We start from the raw sequence: 16711 nt of genomic DNA, 5'->3' as shown, positions 1-16711 counted from the left end.
TTTCTTTCTGCTGCTTCCTAACGAACTGATTTTCAACTTTCGCTTGGAACTGTAACTATAGATGTTTCTTTTAATCCAAAACGATCGATTTGCTGGAGATGCGATGACAATAAATCTGAAATATCCTTTTTTGTATAGAATTGAACATTCGATATTGTTAGTTTTCAGCTTTCTCATTTAAGAGTATTTGTGAAGAACATAGGAACTCAAAATTATCTAAATAACGAATGTCGACTACAAATGATATATATTCGAATTTATATTTCATTCAATTTAGATGCTACCTTATGACCATGTAAGTATTCGAGAATATTATGAACTTGTTAATTGATTTATAATTTAACATTTTTTATGATTTGTTTTTTTTATTATTTTGTATTAGACTTCTCAATTTATTTATATATTTTAGTTACGAATGTGAAATGCTCTATTATCATTATTATCTCACTCACTGTAAGAGATAAATGGAATAAATCAACAAAGTTGGTTACGTAAATTTCTTTAATTATCTAATTAATTCTTCGTTTTATGTTTATGGAAAACACACTCGATTTCAACATCTCTCATGATAGACACGAGAATACTTCTTGTATGTTTCGCATCAACTAAGCACTATATTATCAAAGAATAATCATTTTTAAAAGTTGATCATTACATGTGAGATCCTATTAAATCGATGTATTTTTGTGCGAAAATAGAAAAACTTCAGAAAATTGCACGCGATTTCCTTCGAGAGGAGTTCTTTAGTATAATTGAGTAGCACCTTATTGTATCAGCTAAAAGGACCTGGTTGCACGCGAGCCATTGAAAAACTAATTTTGTCGCTGCCACGAAACAAGTATAAATATGACTATCGCTAAGGGTTCAGACCACATCTTCTCGCGTGCTTAGAAATAGAACTTGGCCCAAAAAGGCAAAAAGCGCCGCGTAGCATCGCGAGCTGAGCAAAGTAAGTCAAACGTCTTCGTATTGCAGCGCTCGCTCGCGCTCGCTTTATGCGAACCATCTTCGGGGTCAAAGCAAAACATCTTCGGGTCTCACATTTAGACGCGACTGTTCCATCTTCAGCGTCAACGTCACACGGACTTGGGGCTGGTTGTTGGGGCCTTCAGTACCACGGCATCCTCTCTTAACATCAACTTGGACTGTTGCTCTTGCACAGGAGAGTACTCCGGGCTGTTAAATGTGCACCTCTTAACTCTATCTACTCAGGAGTATTGGTGTTAGTTGAATCGCACACATAATGGTTTTGCGAAAATGAAATATTCCGATACAATAAATTCCGTAATATCTTCACAATCTATCGGATTTTGGTTTAATTTGTCATCAGTTAACAATTTAAGTACGATTTACTAACTTGCTGGATTTAAGATAAGAATTTTTCTTTTAATCAAAAACTACTATAAAAAGCCCTATGTAGTGAAAATTAATTTACATTTTTGGTAAAAAGTAATGTACTTTAATTTCTATAAAAAATTAATATATAAGAAAAAATTATATATTATACATAATATATGTTCAGGAAAGTTTTAATGTAGCCCATTAATTCCGTTTCATATATAAACCAATTCATTGATTTTATTTGTAATTTACCTACCACTGATTCGCAAACATTCCACGACTTTCTCATTTGAAATGCTTAATCAACCGATAAGTTGTTCCATTAATGATAGTTGTTTGTAGTGGTCCACTTTGTAGTGAGTCCTCTCAGAATATTTTTAATTTCGTTAAGAATTATGAATTATTGTTTATATGTAATATTATTGAAACTAATTTGAACTTAAGGCCAGCATAAGGCACACGTTGTGTTTTTTTCAATGTAATTATTTTTGTTGATAATTTTAGTTTTGATTTGGTTGTAGTTTATATATTTTTTATTTCGTTATATATGTTATGCAATTTTATATTTTTAATAATCGAAATTTTATGTTGTAATTTTCAGTTATTCGCTTAATGTATGACATCACAATTTGCAAATTTTATTTATGTTTAGATGTAATCCTAAAAATATCACTCAAACCTTATATATTAATTGATTTTCGTCTTTACTCTCGGATTAATTAATAATACCTAATAATATGTTGCTGTTTTCCCACGTCTCGATATTAAGTCAAATTATATTTTTTATTGCTAAATTTGCAAATGATTTTCAAGAATGTACATCGAGTTGTTTTTTCCAAATAACGTAATTTTCAGAAACGACAGTCTTCGACTTGTATGTGTTAATTATTGGAGCCAAATCACATCCACGGATTTACGTACTAATAATATTTTTATACTTCTTTCATTACAGCAGTTAATGATGGATAACTATAACTACTATAATGATTCTCTTAAAATAAAATCTATATTTTTTCTTAACGTTTTTACTGTGTGTGTATAGGGGCTAGCTAAAAGGGATATGGTATTTAAAACTGTCTGTTCCGGTGTCAGTGTGTTTGTGATAAACATAAAATAGGAGTATTTTGATGCTGGTCGCTATGTCTTTTATTAAAATTCTGAAGGCTTATTAAAATAGAGGAGCTCTTTGCCAATTGTATTCCCTTTATTCGATTGATATCAGTGCGAGTGGTATGTCTTTCATAAAAAATAAGTGTAACGGTTTCGATTTTAATTATGAGGGGTCTTACTTTATCAATATTATTATTACTAATATTATTGTTGGTATCATTATTTAATTTTTTTATTTATAGTTAATTAAAATCAAATTATTTCTAGATTGTTATATCAAGATTTTGTTTTTCGTTTCCTTCATATATTTTGTACTTTTGATTTCCATTTTATAATAATATAATAGTTTCCAAATTTTGATTTCTTTTCTTAGAGATTTTTATTGATGTTTATATGGTTTTTATTGTTATAGTTGTCACTCCTTCTTGTGATAATATATTAACTAATTGCTGGTTGTTTCAGAATTCGTTAAAAATCGGTCAGGTCAAGGGTTGAATTTGTTTTAAGTATAATTATATGTGAAGTATTAATCTTATAAATGGTTATTTATGTATATATGTTAAACTGTATCCGTTCTATTGGTTTATTAAACTGAATTATGGTTAAGATGACGTTGAAGATCTATTGTTTTTAGTTTGCTTCGTGGCATGAAAACTTTTTCGGTCTATTGTTTTTTTTAAATTATGATGATCTGTAATAAGAGAAATCGGAAAAGAATACGAAAATTATATTCAATGTTTCAATTCTGAATCGATAAATAAGTGGAAGTTATAGCGAGCAATAAATTTTGGTAATTGAAAATCGGTGCTTTTTAATGCTTTTTATCGATTTGGCTCTTCATTTTGTTTTGTTTTGTATTTGTTTTATTGTATATTATTCCTTTGGTGTACACAAAAACACAAAGTTATTCACATTTAAGAAATAAAAGTGGTCCGCGAGGTCTGGACGATCTGCAATCGACTGCACTACTGCATAGACTAACGCGTTTGATTCAGAATGCGACGGCAAAATAATTGCGGAATAAAAATTGGAGTCGATGATGTGGATGTAGATATAGATTCTACATCCAGGTCGAGATGGGGAATATGTCGGGTTGGTAGGCTTATAATGAGAAAAACTCCTGTTGTCGATAAAGGACAACGTTAGCATCTGTGAAAGCGGCAATGTCGACGACGGCAGCGTCAGCAAGAGCACAGCTACGCCACCAGCTGCGTCATATTTTCGGCGATGTGAACATAGGGAATGACCAATAATAATAGTAATAGTAATAAATAATAATAATAATAATAATAATAATAATAATAATAATAATAATAATAATAATAATTATAATAATAATAATAATAATAATAATAATAATAATAATAATAATAATAATAATAATAATAATAATAATAATAATAATAATAATAATAATAATAATAATAATAATAATAATAATAATAATAATAATAATAATAATAATAATAATAATAATAATAATAATAATAATAATAATAATAATAATAATAATAATAATAATAATTATTTAAAGAAATGCTTACTGTAGTTAATTGCACTGTCGACTTTATAATTAAAATCGTTCGAACCCATCGTCCCATAGGGCGCCAAATGAACGCCTACGCTGCCGCAGTCAGCAGCTGTGGTTGCAGTAGTCGTTGCAGTCGCAGTTGCACATTTTTGTTGTATGTATATGTATATGTATATGTATATGTATATGTATATGTATATGTATATGTATATGTATATGTATATGTATATGTATATGTATATGTATATGTATATGTATATGTATATGTATATGTATATGTATATGTATATGTATATGTATATGTATATGTATATGTATATGTATATGTATATGTATATGTATATATATATGTATATGTATATGTATATGTATATGTATATGTATATGTATATGTATATGTATATGTATATGTATATGTATATGTATATGTATATGTATATGTATATGTATATGTATATGTATATGTATATGTATATGTATATGTATATGTATATGTATATGTATATGTATATGTATATGTATATGTATATGTATATGTATATGTATATGTATATGTATATGTATATGTATATGTATATGTATATGTATATGTATATGTATATGTATATGTATATGTATATGTATATGTATATGTATATGTATATGTATATGTATATGTATATGTATATGTATATGTATATGTATATGTATATGTATATGTATATGTATATGTATATGTATATGTATATGTATATATATGTATATGTATATGTATATGTATATGTATATGTATATGTATATGTATATGTATATGTATATGTATATGTATATGTATATGTATATGTATATGTATATGTATATGTATATGTATATGTATATGTATATGTATATGTATATGTATATGTATATGTATATGTATATGTATATGTATATGTATATGTATATATATATATATATGTATATGTATATATATATATATATGTATATGTATATGTATATGTATATGTATATGTATATGTATATGTATATGTATATGTATATGTATATGTATATGTATATATATATATATATGTATATGTATATGTATATGTATATGTATATGTATATGTATATGTATATGTATATGTATATGTATATGTATATGTATATGTATATGTATATGTATATGTATATGTATATGTATATGTATATGTATTATTATTATTTTTGCATTGTGTTTTATTTCATATTTATAATATATGTAAATAAGCAGTGTCAACTGCCTCTACCGATGCAATTTTGGCGAGATGCATGCTTTACAGTTTGTAACATCCCTTATTTCGCTGGCGCCTTTCTTTCCTCACCAGTCAACCACAATATTGAACTCGTCGCCACTTGCAATGCCCACCACCTACGCTAACCCTGGTGGATTGCAGTTTGGCTGCAGTTCTTGTCTGGTTATGGGCTAAACGCAGTGTGTGTTTGTATACATTCGCTGTTTCATTCCCTCCCGAATGCAGTCTCATACTTGGTGTTGTCTTGTTTCATTCCGTTGGCTCCCTCCCTCTTTTTACTGTCTACTACATATGTATGTACGTTAGTGCAATGTATGTGTGCGCGTATGCCGAGTGGCTGTGTGTGTCCTTCATGCATTTCCGCTGGTCGAAACGCTGTTGCATTTCATGTGCATTAAAATACGCTCATATACTTATTCCATGTGCAATACATAAGCACGTGTGTGTGATAGACTGCATGTGTTTGAATAGAATTAAATATTGTACATATGTACGTGTTTATATATGTATGTACCTATATACACAGATTGATATATTTGTCTATGTTCGGGCGAGTGTCTACACAACGATACTTAACTATATGCTTATTTGCATGTATATAGCTACGAACAATTTTAAATGTCTTTGAAACTGAGAGGACATTGATTTTTGCATTTCCAGACTTTCAAACTGGACAGAACCACAATTTTATTGATTAAATTAAAAATAGTAATTGGATTTTTTCACGCTTCTGGGGGGCACAATCAAAATTCGAAAATAATTGTCTATACATTCATTCATAATTTTGTGTACTCTCTTTAAAATGGATGAGTTGATATCTTACTTGTTGACGACATAAAGTTAATATATATTTATGACATTTGGCGAATCTTATGAGAGTTTTGAGGATGGCCAAAGTCAAGGACAAATGCCCCTGTAAAGGTTGTGCATCTTTAGACACAGTTCACCACTGCAAACTACAGCACAAGCATGGTTTTTATACATACATATATGTATGTACATATGTGTTGTGTATGTTTTACGTTTCGTCTTTTGTGCCTTTTAGTAGCCCCATCCGGATGATACAACGGTAGTTATCAACCTAAATTACTATGACATATGTATGATAAAAGGAATACACATATGTATATATGTATGTATATATATGTACGTACTAAACAGTGCACGCATTCATTATACTCGCTACCCATAGGGTAGAAGGGTATTATAACTTTGTGCCTGCAGGAAATGTATGTAACAGGTAGAAGGTGGCATCTCCGACTCTATAAAGTATATGTATTCTTGATCAGCGCCAACAGACGAAACGATCTAGCCATGTCCGTCTGTCCGTCCGTCAGTATGAAACACTGGATCTCAGAGACTATAAGAGAGAGCTATAATTTTTTCGACAGCATTTGTTATGTTTGCACGCAGATCAAGTTTGTTTCCAATTTTTGCCAAGCCCACTCTCGCCTCCGCAAATCAAAAACAATCGAATAACAAGCGTAGCTAGAGCTGCGAATTTTGGTATATTTACTAAAAACTATAGTGATTGTCATACCTGAAGTTATCAAAGAAATACTTTTGTATGGGCCAAAACGCCTGCTGTGCTTTCGTTTGTATGTGTGCGTCTATGTATCTATATGCTCGCCTATATTGGTGTGTGAATGCATGTGTAGTTTTGCAACGAAGATGAACACGTCAACAATCGCTCGTATCTAAGATGTTTAGAGTTAAATAGGGTCTTCAAAAATGGCTCTGCTGGTAGTGTGCAAGCCCAACATGTTGTGTTGTGTCGTTACCGTTACTCTGATTTGAAATATCAAATCAAATAGTTCGCTGCAGACTGCTATATGGAGACTTACCATGGCGTATAAGGTGACAGTTTGCTCTTAGAATGGGTCTTTCAACAGGACTACGCTAAATGTTATGAATTGGCCAAGTCAGACTTAAACATATTTAAAAACTTATGAATACTTTATACATTAAGTAGGAGCAGATTAGTTGCCTAAGAAACGTGGATGGGATAATTGTAGATTCTTGCAAACTCATTCCTAGTAAGCCAACAACAATTTCTAAAAAGTCAAATTTTAGAAATGAGGTATAGTTGGATTATCTAGACCATAAGACTTGAGGGCTCTTGTAATTTTATTGTACTTTTTCGACTATTAGATATTTTATATTTTTGCCGCGACCCTGTTCACTTCTAAAAAAGTATATTAGGTTTGTCGTCGGCGAAATGCGAATACCATATAGAAGCATTTTTAATTCATACATATCTAACATACATATGCAATAAATCAGAAATAACAGTCACGTCGACGAACATGGCTTTATCGTCTAGGCTGTTGACGCTGATCATGAATATATATATGTACTTTATAGGGTCGACATTTCCTGTCGGCACACAGTAATAATACTCTATGGGTAGCCTGTATAACAAGTAAGAAACCTACAGTCGAGTGTGCTCAACTTTGAGATACCCTCTATCAATAATATAATATATTATCAAGAACGACAGAACAGATTTAAGTGAAAATTGGTAGGGAGGTAGCTTAGAGCCAGGAGACTGCTATAGGATACTTTTGTAAAAATCGTCCAATTTTGGAAATTAAAAAAAGTTAAAATAAAAAGTAAAAAATTTTGTAAATAAAATGTAAAATCGCCAAAATTTTGAAAATTGAAAAAAATGTAGAATCGGCAAATTTTGGAAATTTTGAAAATTAAAAAAAGTAAAAATCGGCAAAATTTTGGAAATTGAAAGAGTGTAAAAATCGACAAAATTTTGAAAATGTAAAAATTTTAAAGTCGGCAAATTTTTGAAAATTGTAAAACACCGCCCACTTTTTGGAAATTGAAAAATATAAAAATCGGCAATAATAATAAATGAAATAATAATAATAATAAAAAACAACTTCATAAGGGTGGAACAAAGTTCTCAGGTCGACTAGTTTTGAATAAAATCAAAACAACGCGGTTTTATACTTAAAATATATCAAAATAATATATCTCTAAATACTAAGATATTAAATATATTCGGGGACGGAAGTGGGCGTGGCAAAAATTAGAAACTGGCATGATCTGCGTGCAAACATTACAAATGCTGTCGATGAAAAAATATAGCTGTATCTCTTGTAGACTCTGAGAACCAGTGTTTAAAATCAAATTAATCTCCTCGACGATTTTCTCCTTATTGTTGAAGTTGCACTTTAAAACCCCAAAAATGTGTAACTGTAATAATCAGCTGCTTGCAGTCAACATTGCATGAAAATACCTTTATATTACATCTGGGCTTGATCCTGAAATGGTTGCCTGAATCATCATCAAAACCTGTCATAATATTGTTTCGATGTATACATATATGGTTAACTAATTTAAAATATTTAAGTATTTTTATGGTGTTTTGTTTTTATTTTAATGTAATTGCACTTTAGCTTTCTAACTTTATATTGTTGTATTTGATTTTTTTTCTTAATCAACACAAAATCTATTTAAAATTACAAACAAATAGTAATTTATAGTTTTATTTTTGGTTTTATTAATTTATTGAATTTTTAAAAGGTTTAGGACATACAAATATGAATATGTGTGTACTATATTCAACTACCCTAGAACATGCATTCTGTACATACATAGTATGCCGTATGTGTAAGATAATCAGACTTTTCGTTCGCCACTCGCATATTATAAATAATTTATGCACATAAGTATATACAAGTGCATAAAAGTGTGTGTACCTTATACGATAATAGGTTTAATATAGGAACAATTGTAAGTACATATTTACTTTAGTTAATGTACATATATTCGTGCACAATTACAGTGCATTGAAAACACCCTCTGTATATACACGTATGTATATGCACATACAAATAAAGTATATAGATGACGGACGATAGCTTGTATCGGCGTCTGCCGCATCTTTTGGCAAAGGGGCGTTGAGCTCCCTATCTAACTAGCGCAGTGTTGAGGATGATGTAAACTATTATACTCATGTTTTTTCATTTAAAGTTTTAGTTAATTTAATGATTATCGTTTGAGAAGAATGCATTCTTTTTCTCATTATTTATTTGCGTGCAAGTCACAATTTTGTTTATGGTTTTAATATTGAATAATAAAATGGAGTAATTGTCAAAATAACGTTGTATATGCCCTCTTTCCGCTACCCCATGAAGTATATATATAATTGATCAACGTCAACCGCCGAGACGATATAGTTAAGTCCATATGAACATATAGATTTGAGAGGCTATCAAAGATAGAACTATATTTTTGTTTCGATGTCTCGCAGATCAAGTTATTTTTAGATTTTTGCCTTCGCAATACAAAACAAGTAAGAAAGTGTAATACACGCTACCTATTTTGAATAAAAGCAAAATATTGCGGCACAATATACCAGATTGTCGGCCAAAGCAACTAAGACCCTAGTAAGTAGGCGTTTTTGCCCATACAAAAGTATTTCTTTGATAACTTTCACGATTTTTATCTGATCGCAACTAAATTTTCAGGAATCCTAACTACTATGGTTATTATTGTATACACCTATACGCAGCTTTAGCTCTAAAATTACGATTGTTATTCGATTTTTTGATTTGCGGGGCAGAAGTGGGCGTGGTTGAAATTTGAAACAAACTTGATCTGCGTGCAAACATTACAAATGCTGTCGAAAAATTATAGCTCTATCTCTTTTAGTGTCTGAGATCTAGGTGTTCATACGGACAGATGGACAGACACACATACGGACAGACGGACAGACACACATACGGACAGACCCACAGACGGACATGGCTAGATCGTCTCTGCTGTTGACGCTGATCAAGAATATATATACTTTATAGGGTCGGAGATGCTTCCCTATGGGTAGTGGGTAGAATTAAAGAAATATTCATGTTTTAAATGCTTTGGCTGACAATCTGGTATATTTTGCACTCTTATGAATGCAATACTATATCAATATATCAAATTCACCATTTGGTATACTTTTAGTCGTTTTGCGAGCACACTGGTCTGTGGCTTTCTCACTTGTTTAGTTTCCGTTAAAAAATAATTTATATCCGTATATCTGTACATGTTCACAAATATCATCAGCAGATGTTGCGTGTGGATGGATGAGGATTTGCATTTGCTTTGTAGCATAGCTACCACATGCCCAAAACTTATACAAATGTGAGTGATAATGCGACGTACCTGACCGATCCTTCACCAGTCAAGGGACCGCTCTTCCAGTAGGTTAATTTATGCATGAAAAGAACAACGAACTTGGACAGAGGACGCAAGCATACACAAGATTATATGGACAGGTATATGCTGAATTATGGCGAGATTCGAAGGGTTGTTCCGATGCTGTGCTTTTGGACTGGCGCAGCAACAGACTAGATTGGAATTTGATCGCTGGCAGCTGGTGTGGTCTATCTCTAACCCTTTCCCATCCCTCTATGAACTTTGTCATGTGCTGCTGTGACCTATACTGAATGAAGCCGATCCTTATCTGCATATCGATTTGACTCGCTAAAACTGCAGAGGGTGAAACGCTGACCAACCCAAGATTCTTTTATATGAAAAGGTTTACGGTTAGAAATTATCATAAATAATTTTAGCTTGTAAGCGAATGGTATAGCTTGGACACTAAGAGACACTGATAGACAGACAGTTGTACCCTGTCGAAAAAATTTCACATTCCTCTTCAGCGAATAAATTACTTTATTTTATTTTAATTTCTATGTCATCTATTTTTCAGAGCATATAAGCGATTTAGCTTAAATTTTTAAACATCATTTGTCATTATTGAATACAGATGAAGTTTGTGTTCCACCTAAACGCACTAACAAATTAAAAACTATATAATACAAAATAAGGAGTTACGTTCGCAAAATTCAAAATTGGGAGCAACAAAATTTTTTAGTGTTTAAATTTGGTATGATTTTATTAAAGTTAAAATTAACGTTCATATTTTGAAAACTAAAAGCTGGTATTTAGTTAAAAAAGTTTCTTCATATAATAATTTAACAGGTTAATCTTTATAGAAATTTAAAAATGTTAAAAAGTAAGGAGATCATATGGGTCTATTCATATCAAGTTTGAAATGCATTTGGTGGCATTTATAGCTTAAGCCAGTATGCTTCAACATTTTTCTTATTTTGGTGGCTCCTTATCAAAAATCGTGTAAGAACGAGGTATTTATCGTGTTGAAAGGGGACGGGAGCAAATTTGTAACCGTGTAAGACCAAATTCGTACTAAAAGAGTTCGAGTTAAGCGAGGGCCAGGTGTACATACATATATGTAGGTATCCCCATCAAATATTTTTAACAAGTGTACAAAGTGAGCCTTCTTGCTTTAAGAAATAAAATATATTTAGGGGTAGGCAAAATAATAGCAGGTGGTGTCGAACAAAATGATAGCTCTATCTATTCTAGTCTGTGTCTGTGTATACATACATGCAGAGCGGCATGGCCATATAATCTCGGCTGTTGACGCTGATCAAGAATATATAAGAGGAGATGCCTCCTTCTGCCTGCCTTTCCTACTGGCACCCTATGGGTAGAGGATATAAAATGGGTAATTATATTATTATAATAATAAAATACTCCCGCTACATGCATGGAAAATGTGAAAGGCTTCGTCGATTGTATGCCGAAACATATATCTCTTCAATTTCTATATTCTACATAGCTTTCGTACTTTATATATAATGGTTTTTGACCCTTAACCCCTATTTTCTTCATTGCTCATTTTATTTCGTAGAAATAATCAATCATTTAAAAAAGATGAATGCGAGTCGACTTTTTTTGTTGTTCTTATGATTTGCTGGATGGGGCATTTCCAAAAGGTTTGTGCATTCTAAGGAATACAAATAAAAAAAATTACTTTTGAAACAAAATATTTGAAACGAGTAAAAGAAAAGTAAAAGTGGTGCCATTTTATATAATTGTGAGTGGGTGGAAACCTGACAGTTGAATTTCATCGTCCCTTTGTAACTTATCTTGTTAGCTACCAAGTCCTAGACCCATCCCATCCAAGCACCACCAACTCAACCCTAATTGCTCATGGCATAGTCCACGTTGTCCATATTGCTATCATCTGCAGTAGTAGTCCATTTTTTGGTTCTTCTTTTGCTTTTTCCATGTCTAAATTTTGGGCAAGACGCATTTCCTTCTGCGGGAATAACAGGGGAGACGGGTAGTAGCAGTGGCGCTTAGCGAAGGCCACGCTTCATTTAGTGAATTTTTGGGGAAATGAGAGACAGAGGCAAGCAGGAAGAAACAGGAAAACACACAGAAATCCTGCGCAAATATAATTTAATTGAGGAGGGAGAATCGATTGTATGGCACGACCAGGACCACAGCCGCGACCATAGAGAGGAAAAGGGTGGGGTAGGGTGGGATAAGGAGGTGCCGGATGTACAGAAGCCTTGCTTGTATAATGGGTGACGTGGTTCCGTTCATTGCTAATATGCGCAATGGACTGTCTCTCTCTTTCTCTATGCCTCTCTCTGTTTTCCCTTTTCTAAAGGTGTTTGGTTGTTTATTTGGCAATGCGTACAGCAATTTCAAATTTAAGTTTACAAAAACAATGAAAATCAACAGAAAGTGGGAAAGGATATTAAAAAGATAAAATCTGTCTTTTCGAGTGCCATAGTTTTGAGATTAGGGTTTGAGCTTGGAGAATGACAACTTGGAACATTTTGTCAATATAAATTTAATTTATATATTTATTTTAATTTTTATATAATTATATTATATTATAGTATTAAATCTACTATTATTTTTAGCAAACGGCTATATATTATTGTAATTATAAAAGGCGAACAAAATATTTATTTAAACAAGTAAGAAAGTTACAGTCGAGTGTGCTCGACTTTTTAATAAAGGCGGTATCATTTTCTAAATATACCGAAAATACTAAAAGATACTAAAAATATACCAAATGGTATATCGATATAGTACATTATTCAAAATATACCATATACGGCACAATGTGCCAGATTGTCGGCCAAAGCAACTAAGACCCATAGTAAGTAGGCGTTTTTGTCCATACAAAAGTATTTCTTTAATAACTTCCACAATTTTTATCTGATCGCAACCAAATTTTCAGGAATCATAAATACTACAGCAATTATTGTATATACAAGTAAGAAATCTACAGTCGAGTGTGCTCGACTGTGTGATACCCGCTAGCCATTTCGAATAAAGGCAAAATATTCCGGTATTATTTTCAAAATATACCGAAAATGCTCCAAATATACTAAAAATATACCAAACGGTATATTTGTTATATCGATACCACATTCAAAACATACCATAGACGGAACAATATACCAAATTGTCAGTCAAAGCAACTCAGACCCTAGTAAGTAACCGTTTTTGCCCATAAAAAGTATTTCTTTAATAACTTCCACAATTTTTATCTGATCGCAATCAAATTTTCAGGAATCATAAATACTATAGTTATTATTGTACTCGTATACACCAAAATTCGCAGCTCTAGCTTTACGCTTCTTATTCGATTTTTTTTTTTATTTGCGGGGCGGAAGTGAGCGTTGTCAAAATTTGAAACAAACTTAATCTGCGTGCAAACATAACAAATGCTGTCGAAAAAATTATAGCTCTATCTCTTATAGTCTCTGAGATCTAGGTGTTCATACGGACGGACAGACAGACGGACATGGCTAGATCGTCTCGACTATTGACGCTGATCAAGAATATATATACTTTATAGGGTCGGAGATGACCCTATGGGTAGCGGGAATATAAATTGAATATTATGTGGAATTTTTAAGCCAGAATCGCGATTTTCTAGATATGATCATAACTACAGTAGAAGTACTGAAGAAGTGAAATTTTTCCATATATTTCCATATAGTCTACTATTACTCGACGTATTAAACATTTATATAAGAACTGCAATACAGTTTGTTTTACCATTCGAGATCTCAAACTTGAATTAGATAAAAACTGATTGTTACTTTTTCTTGCTTGGCCTCGGCCTCTTGCTGCTGTTCTCAATATTATTTTACAGTTATTTTTTTGTGGTAGGTTACTTGAAATAATAATATAAATTACAAAGTGAAACCCTTCATTCTATTAAATGGATTGCAGCGCCACTTATATACCCTGCACTTTGTATAACCCTTTCACGCACTTTTTCATTACACACACGCATACACTGGGCACTGGAACTGGGATACATAATGTTAATTACATAGCTTGAAAACGTTTACGCGGTCGCGTTGAGCATTGTACCATAAAAACGCTGACAACGGCTGCGTCCGCTGTGCGTCGGTCGTTTCGTATCGCCCGATTAACTCTTTCCTTATATCTTTCTCCTCACTCTCTTTACCTATGCGCTTCCCCATCCCATTTATCCCTTGTGTCTGACAACCGTCACCGGTGTGTGCGAATGTTTGCTTGTTGCTGCACGAGCACTTGCGATGGCAACAAAAGTTGCAGCAGGCTCCCTCATGACCGCAGCCTTACTTTAACTGCTTCGGTACACCTCATACCCCCAACCTATCAAAATGACTCAAACGCAATATTGAACTGGAAGTCATAGTGCAACTAATACTATATCATACAAGAATAACTATATCGTGTATTGATATACATATATGGTTGTAAATTCTTCTTTCGTATGTGGACCTACTTAGCGGCAAAAAGCCATAAAACCCATTTTTTACAGGTACAGACAATAAAAGTATCAACAAATTTAGTGCGTCATTATTGTCTTTTAAGTAGACTGTCTATCACAATCAATAAAAAAACTTTAAACACTATTTGTTACAATAATAAACGAAATTCTTTATCACAATCAATTAATAAATAAAATAAAAACTTTAAGAATAACTTGTTTTATATAATGCTTGTACTGTTTGTAACTGTTTACAATTCTAAGAAGAAATAATATGTTAATAAAATGGTCATGTGATTGTGTTTAATAAAAATAACCAATATCTAAAAACAGTGGAATCCGGCTATAACGACTCCGTTAGTTAGTTTTAGCTAAGAAGCTTATACTAAGGAACATGCAGGTATACGATTTATTATGGAAAAACCATGCTATTAAATTAAATTTAAAATTTTTTTGTTTTGTTTAAAAATTAATTTATTTTATCGTAAAAACCTACTACGAACATGGCAACCATAAAAAAAGAACAACAAAAAAAATTTGTTTTGCTCCTTTCAGTTAGTGAGTCTTCCGGGTATAACGACGTAAAATCGTCGGTCCCTTGAAAGTCGCTATAACCGAAATCTACTGTACTTATATTTTTAAATGTTTTTCCTCTTGTTTTGTCAATGGTGGCTGTAGGCTACGATGACTTCAATTGCACTCCCGCCCGAAATTTGTATATGAAGTGATTTATATACAAAAATGATTTTATTTGCTAATATATACATATATAGGAGGAAGAAACTTTGAATTATTTTATATCAGTAAATATAAAATTTCCTTAATGATTTATTAAAAATATTGTTAGGGTTATTTTTTGTTATTACCTTGAACGCATTCGCAGTCTTTACTAATATTTATATCATCACCTCTGATATTCATACTTGAGTTCAATACAAAAAAACAGACAAAAATATTCCCACGGTTATACGTTATGCAGAAAGAAATTAAAAAATTTGGATAGTATACTATTAAATTTAAGAGAGCTTAAACATGTCTTATTGAAGAGATGTATAAAAGAGCGGCCAAGAGAGTGTGATGGTACTTTTCAATAGCGACATCTACCGGCGATGAATGGTAGTGTGCGCTCTGCAGGACATTTGAATTTCCATGGCATTAATTGTTCATTCTGGTTGCGCAATTAGTTGTAAAATTCAATTTGGATTGCAAGAAGATTGGGAGGTATAATAATAAAAGTAATAGTAATTAAAGTAACAGTAAATATTGGATGTTATTTATTTCAATAAATAGACACACCTTACCATATTACAAAAAACATGTAGGAAAGATTTTTTGAAATCAGAGCCCATAATTGTTGCGATTTGCCGCCTTTTAATTGTTTTATTCACACATTCCTGTGGCACTGGTTGGCAATGGAAATGGGATTGGCCATTTTGGCATTTAAACAAACACATTATGTTTTTTCCATGAAACGGAGCACTGAATAAGGTTATGCCCACGTTGACGGCACTTGACCACAAAGTCAAGTTAATTAACATGCGGCCAGAAGCGATTTTTAGCTTTGAGCCCGGACACACTGAGTACAATTCCTGTTCCCATTCCAATTGATGTAACCATTCCCAATCGCAGTAAGCACTGCAGAAACATAAAAACGCCGAAAAAATATATGTCGAGAGTGTGAGTTATATGTATGAGCTACCTCTTAACTTGCTTGCGCCTGTTGCTTCCGCCTAAGGCTCAAATGGCAAAAAAATTGTACATAAAAGCGATACCAATTTTTACTGCCTTCATTTTTTCAACATTGCCCTAATTTGAATTTTTTTTTTAAAGCATTAATGGGTAGCTTGTGCTGGATGTATTTTTATTTTTAAA

This window comes from Drosophila sulfurigaster, chromosome 4 (genome assembly GCF_023558435.1).
Source record: "Drosophila sulfurigaster albostrigata strain 15112-1811.04 chromosome 4, ASM2355843v2, whole genome shotgun sequence".
Taxonomy (NCBI): Eukaryota; Metazoa; Arthropoda; class Insecta; order Diptera; family Drosophilidae; genus Drosophila; species Drosophila sulfurigaster.
The sequence above is the reverse complement of the archived record's forward strand: the minus strand, read 5'-3'. Positions refer to the sequence as shown.